This window comes from Lolium perenne, chromosome 7 (genome assembly GCF_019359855.2).
Source record: "Lolium perenne isolate Kyuss_39 chromosome 7, Kyuss_2.0, whole genome shotgun sequence".
Taxonomy (NCBI): Eukaryota; Viridiplantae; Streptophyta; class Magnoliopsida; order Poales; family Poaceae; genus Lolium; species Lolium perenne.
In genome coordinates, this window is record NC_067250.2 from 117,953,466 (window position 1) to 117,960,768 (window position 7,303).

The window sequence follows — 7,303 nt, forward strand, 5'->3', positions numbered from 1 at the left end:
TTTCCGTTGGTAAATCTACACCGTTTAGTAGAAGGGTGATAAATCTTCACCATTAGTTGTTTGTTGTTTTAATAATATACTAGCAAAAGTGCCCATGCGTTGCATCGGGATAAATAAATATTCAAATGCTCCTGTAAAGTATTTGTGTTGACACTTGTCTTCTCGATCACCATCATAATCAATTCTAAAAGTTCATCAGTGATAGGCAGCTATGACACATTGCATATGCTTTTCTTGGTATAAGTTTTTTGCATTAAATCACATGCAGTTAGGTGTGCCTTCACTGGCTCATCTACCCGCCGATTCGATCACGCTACACCGTACATAAGGCAGTGCCACATCAATATAATGTTGGTATTAAGAAGAAGAAAAAAGAATAAAATAAATCGTTGGTTGCTATTACCTTATTCTAATAGGGTGGTTAAATTAATTCCGTTTTGTTATATTACAAAAGTAAGATCACATCAAGGCTCTCTTCCCCCCCCCCCCCCGCTTCGCTCTCACCAAGCTACAGTAGCTGCCCCCTCCCTCCTCCTCTCCGGGCTACTCCAACCTCCTCTCCGCCGGAATAGCTGGCCGGAGATGGAGAGGAGTTGGTGCCGACTGTATATTTTTAGGTTTCCCTTCTAGGTTTTCTCCCTCTGTGGCGTTTTGGAGCTGTGCCTCGAATCTCGGCGGCAAGATCTGGGGAGTAGGGCTCTTCTTCTTGCTCCTCTGTCTCCTATGGTTGGAGAAGGGAGGCGACGAGGGAGCCACGGTCTCCACGAATAAATCAGCGGCCGCGGACCTTCTTCTGCTGAGGAGCTGCAAGGCAGAGCCCCCCTGGCCGGCCATGGAGGCGAGGGGGAGGGGCGATGCTTGTGGTGGCTTACAACGGAGCTTCTTCTGGCCTGCCGTGGAGGCGAGGAGAAGAGGCGACGAGGTGGGCTTTCTCTGCTGGATAGGAGATCCTGCTACTGGCGTTGTCATCATCAACATCTCTGTCCTGCGCGTTCTCTGTCTCTCTTGGCCGGCCAAGGGGGCGAGGGAGAGGATGACGAAGAACGTGCAACGGCTGAGGTTTGGTGGTGGCGCCGAGGGCTTCTAGGGTCTGCGCCCTTTGCAGCAGTTCTCAAGCAACGGCGATGGTGCGCCGGAGCTATCCTTGGCCGCGAGGGCGGTCCTGCTGCGCTTAGGCTCGATGGCCTGAGCTTCTTATCCCTCCTTCAATGGGGGATCTTTCTGGATCTCGGCGTGGCGCTCAACGCTGCCGCTCCACCAAGTGGTTTTGTCCCCGGTGGGAGTGGCGGTGGCCGTGCTAGGAGGTTGACGACCGGCGGCGGCGAAGATGTACTCGATCGCGTTTTGCGATTTCTTGTAGGGTGTTGTGTGCAAATATTAAGGGCTCATGTGTTAATCTTCTTCTGGGGTCCTTTTTGTAAATCTACACCCACCGCTGATGAATGCAGACTCTAGGTCCTTCGGGGCCTCTATCTTTTCAAAAAAAAAAATTACAAAAGTAATAAGGTGGTTAAATTAATTCCGTTTTGTTATATTACAAAAGTTGTCCCCAAATAAACTCTAATTTACATGCTACCAAGATATAAAACTACATTCATTACCATCCATTTAGCTGTGATATAAAAAATATGAAAACAAACACTCATTTTCTTCTTATCCTTTCACCTAACCAGGTCGCAGCACAGGGTGCTCGAAGCTACCCTTTGTTTGGTCGCCCGAATTCCACTACTCCCATCCGATTTAGCGTCGCTAGATGGCGCGGCGGCCGATTCACCTTTGCCACGGCTTGCACAGTCCGCCAGCTCGGTGCTCCCCTTCCATCCAATCTCTCCCCGGCGGGCGCCAATATCTTTGTTCCTCTCCACCACCAGCGTGTATTTGCTTTCCTCAGATTTTCCTTCCTTCCTCCCTCTTTAATTTGTTTTGTTTCCTTCCTCATATGCCACCCAGTCCTTGCAATTCCTCTTTTAAATCCGCCCCACATTATGCTGCTGGTAATGGCTTGTTACAATCTAGAAAACGTATGAATATAAACTGTTGGGATTTCTTATACGGGAGCGAGGTGGGATAATTTGTTGGGTGTTAGTAAATCGTCCTGATTGTTTCTTTTGCTCGTTAATTGGGCCGTTTGGTCCGGCCTTATCGAGGAATGACGCCCGCAGCGCCCGCCGCCCCGATATGCACCACCGCCTCCTTACTTTCCCAACGATTTTTCCCTACAACCCGGTATAAACATCTACTTCCCAATCTCTCCCATTCCAATTTATTGCATGCCGGGGGCAGCCGCGTCCCGTTCCTACCGCATGTGCATGAGGTGTGCGATGCGGTTGCGCGCTCGCCGTCCTCCTTTCCTTCTACTGCCACGCGCGCCCTGTCCTTCGCCGGCGCCGCCGAGTTTACACAGGCCCGACCTCCGTCGCACGCTACGTCCTTTGCTGAGGGAGCAGGCCGCACGCCCTGTGCCGACAACCAGCGTGTGCACTCAGTCACTGCTGCTGAGACGAGAGCCCGTCGATTTCCGCTGCCGCGCGGACGGGCACTCAGTCGCTGCTGCTGAGACGAGAGCCCGTCGATTTCCGCCACCGCGCGGAGGGATGTCGTCCGCGCGCCCGATGTGCTGGGTCGTCTGCGTGTACCACGCGCTGAGCCGGGAAGCCCGCCAAATTCCGCCATGCCGACTGAGGTCGTCCGCGCGCGTGCACGCCGCTGCCGCCGCTGCCGGGTAGTCTGCGTGTATGTGCATGCGCTGGAGCCTGGACGACTGGTGCAAGGGACGGTGGCCATGGTGTCCGCACAGTGCTGGCCGAATTGATCTATGTTCGCCGCCTCTTAGTTAGTCCTAGGCCAGGGGATGCGGCACCGTGGAGGTCAAGGCCGCGTCGGGAGCCTCACTGGCCTTCCCGAGCAGGCTGAGCTCAGCTCGCGGGCGATGCGCGCATATAGCTCCCCTGCCCGCCTGGACCGACAGATTCCCCTGCTGAAACAGTGTACTGTAGCAATTGTCTATAGCCTGGCCGGCGGCGGGAGAAGCGCAGGAAGGGCGCGTGGTCGTCGAGGGCCTGGCCGGCTTCGGGATACACGCAGCAGGGGCGCTGGCGGCAGGGGCCTGGCCGGAGGGACGGCGGTGGGATGCGCGCGGCTTGCATTAGTTGGGGTAGACCAGTTCTCTGCTCAGCTATTGTAGCCGAAAAGAAGAAAACGAACCGGTATAAGGGTATTTTGATGTGTTATATGATTTGGTGGGAGGGCAAAACGGTCCAAAAAAAGCGTTGACGAATTTTTTGGCAGAAACCTTAGCTCCTTTATTATTAGGTATAGAATAGATTATACGAATATACAATTATCACATCTTCGTCTTTTGATTGTATATATATAGCACAAAAAACTATTTAATTTATGTAATTTTCTGTGTTTAAGATTAAAAGTTTCCGCAGCAACGCGCGGGACATCATCTAGTTGTTGTTTATTTAAAGAGACAATTCTTAATGCACCTTGAGCATCGTTGATGCCCTGGTTTGTAAGTTTATCGGCAGCAAATTACTTGAGTGATCAGTTTATGTTGCAGGTTTGTGAAACCTGTTGTAAGTGCAACTTTGCTTTTTAACCGACGATGTATGTTTTGGCGGCATCCCCCGAACGAGTCGATGGAAATAAGCCTGCCGGTGACTCTGTCGCTCTTGAGTACTTCTGTAGTTTAAAGTACCGGTATGGGTCTTTTTGTAAGTTGTATTGTGTCCATCAACTGCAGCACTCGATAATTTATCTGAGACTTGGATGGATCTTTAGTATATTGATAACCATAGCTCCCGATGGGAGTATTAATTAATTATCAATATTGTAATAATTCATATCGATAACCATAGCTCCCAGTGGGAGTATTAATTAATTATCAATATTATAATAATTCATATCGATAATCATAGCTCCTAGTGGGAGTATTAATTAATTATCGATACTGTAGTCATTCCATGCAACCCCCGAGTAATTCCAGCGTTCTTGATGGAAGCGCATCGGGTCAAAATGATATCCATTAAATATTCCAGATGATGAATCCACTGATCCGAGAGTGTATCAGATCAATATTATATAGTCATAGGAGATAAATCCGTTAATAACCATAGATGATGAAGCCATTGACCCGGGAGTACATCGGGAGAAGATATATCCAGAACCGAAGGAGATAAGTTCATCCAGTAATCGAGAGTACTGGAGGTAACGGCGCCTCCTTGAGCATCTGGTGTGGCGAAAGGAAGAGGAACACTAAGTTCAACTGCGGCGAGGCTAATGTGGAGGCAGGTCGCATGGAAGACGTAGTCGAAGTAATTGCGCAATCAGAAATAGTTGATGTGGCGAGCACAATTGAAATAATCGTGCGGCCAAAGATAGTCCATAAGGCGGGCGCCGTCGAAATAGTTGCGCGGCCAGAGATAGTCCATGCGGCGGGCGCAGTCGAAATAGTTGCGCGACCAGAGATAGTCCATGCGGCGGGCGCAGTCGAAATAGTTGTGCGGCCAGAGATAGTCCATGCGGCGCCTGGCTGACTTGGCCTATGAAGAAGACACAATTGATATGGCCGATCCGCGGCAGGTGAGCATCCGAATATATTGAGTCTGTAATGTCGGGTCTGTGACACGCAAGCCCCCGAGTACGGCAAGTGCGCGACAGCGGGCGCGGTCAACCGAACAGAGTAATCGAAGTTTTACTTCAATCTACAATTATATTACGGCACAAAAATCTGCGCGCAAATAATAGTACGAGCCGAAAAGTATTTAACGAAATATAATTTTACAAGTAATAATTAATTGAAAGTATAGCACCTGATTCATGTATCTATGAGCGACGCCAATACGCGGTCCTTCCAGTGTAGCGGATGCACGATCAATGAATATGGTATTTTTTTTCTTTTGACCCATAACAGCTCCGTGTTGTTTCGGGTAACTCCAGAATATTTGTCTTCGCCCATGAATTCTTATCATGTTGGAGCGGACACGTTTCTTTTTACCTTAATTCAATCAACTGCCATGGTTGCATGAACAGTACTATAAAAGGAATAGATATATACGATGTGCCTTAGGTATATTAGCGCGAGACGTAGCATGACTTAGCTTTTGATCTTTTCAGGAAAATAGATCGGAAGGATCTTTGGATTTTGAAGGACACGTCTTCTTCTTCTATCTTCTTCCTGGAACTTGACAGCAGCGTAAAATTATTGAATTCCTTGAGCTGCTACTTACCGCCCAAAGAGCCGCGTCTGAATCTCGCATAGCTGGGTTGTCTTCGGCTGCCGTTGCGATTCCCGAACCAGCCGCGACGCAGAATGTTATTATTTTACCGGCTCTGCTAGGATCCGCTTGGTGACGACGAACCCGACCGATCAAGCCGACGCAAACGATTCGATGCAGTCTGATCTGATTAGATCAGTAGCGCTGTTTGTTGTTGATATTGACGATGAACTCGATGGATTCTTGCCCCGGATAACGAATTTCAGTCGTTGCATTTCTCAGAGACGACGCCAATTGACGAGGCGGTTCCTCGACAATGCCCACCATGAGAGGATTGGGTTTTAGAGAAAGGCGATGATGGAAGTTTCGGGAGAGAGAGAAGGCACGACGTACCCAGGTTCACGTCCAGCAATTCACTATATGAATATATGTGTACAGGGGGCCGCCATAGACGGAGTTGTTATTTCTAGTCGGGTTCTAATCTGCGGGTTGCGATGTCTAGGCGTATTGCCCTATGTTTTATGTTTCTGATTGTGTCCCCTAAGGGGTGCCCTACCTGATTTTATATATCAGTCAAGCTAGGGTTTACAAGAGTCCTAGTAGGATTCATATTGGAATCTTCTTTCTTGTAATTCAAGTTGATTTTTCTTGTGGGTCCAGCTTCTTGAGTCCTTGTGTTGTTCCAGCTTCATAGTCTGCACCGCGTATGGCAATATCAAGTACCCGAAGGGTTATGCCCACATCACCCACGGCAACTGCATTGCCAGCAAAGATTTTCTGGCGCCGTTGCCGGGGAGAAAGGTGATTTCTGCAAGGGAAGTCTCTCATCTCCAATCTCTTTACTTTGTTATAGTTTGCATAGTTTACTTTATTTTGTTTTGTTTGCTTTATTATATCGAAAACACAAAAAAATAGTTTCTTTTATAGTTGTCTTTATATAAAAAAAAACACAAAAATAGTTTCTATTGTAGTTGTTATTTCTTTTGCTTAGTTTATTCCATGCTCACTTTCCATGTTTATGTTTCTTATTTTTATTTTAACTAGTTAGGCTTAATGGAAAACAATAACAAAAAAAAGCTTTATAGTATTTATCTTGAGTTAGGACATGAAGTGTTCGAAGAGAAAATTTAAAAACCAATGAAACTTTATTTGCATGCTAATGGCAATATTATTAGTACAAATTCTTTGAACACCATTATTGCTAATGCTATGGAAAAGTCTAAGCTTGGGAAAGCTAGTTTTCAAGAAAATGATCTTTTTACTTCCCCCGCTTTAGAGGAGAAAATTTGCTATGATGATTATAGTGATGAATATGATATTTTAAATCCACCTACTATTGAGGAGAAAATTAATTATGATTACAATATGTCTCCTATATCTGATAATTATGGTGATGAAAATAATGATGATAGCTATTTTGTTGAATTTGCTCCCACTACAATTAATAAAATGGCTATGCTTATGTGAAGAGTAAATATTCATGTGGCTCATGATAAGAATGTTTTATGTGATAGTTATAGTGTTGAGTTTATTTATGATGCTATTGAAGATTATTATGAGAGAGGAAAATATGGTTGTTGGAATTTTCATGTTACTAAAACACCTCTCTTTATATTAAAAGTTCCCATGTTGATCTTGTTCTACCTACCCATGCTTGTTACTATGTGCTTCTTCGATTTATTTTCTTACAAGATTACTATGCATAGGAAGTGGGTTAGACTTAAATGTGTTTCATATTTGCTCTTTGATGCTCCCTTTTACTTCAGTTCATATTTCTTATGTGAGCATCTTCTCAAACTACTGCGCCTAGCTGAAAGACATTAAAGAAAAGCGCTTAGGGAGACATCCCATTGTTTTATTTCTGTAAATTTTCTTTTACGTTGAGTCTGGCAAGTTATTACCACTGTAATAACCTCTCCTTATCATTTTTATTTCGTTTTTGTGCCAAAAATAGTCTCTAATAAGAAGAAAGTAAGATTTGAGTAAGTTGATGTCCTAAAAACATATTCTGTGATGTTACCATAAAAATTCGTATAAATAACCAGAGTGGAATTTTGAGCTTCCATTTTTCATTCATATGC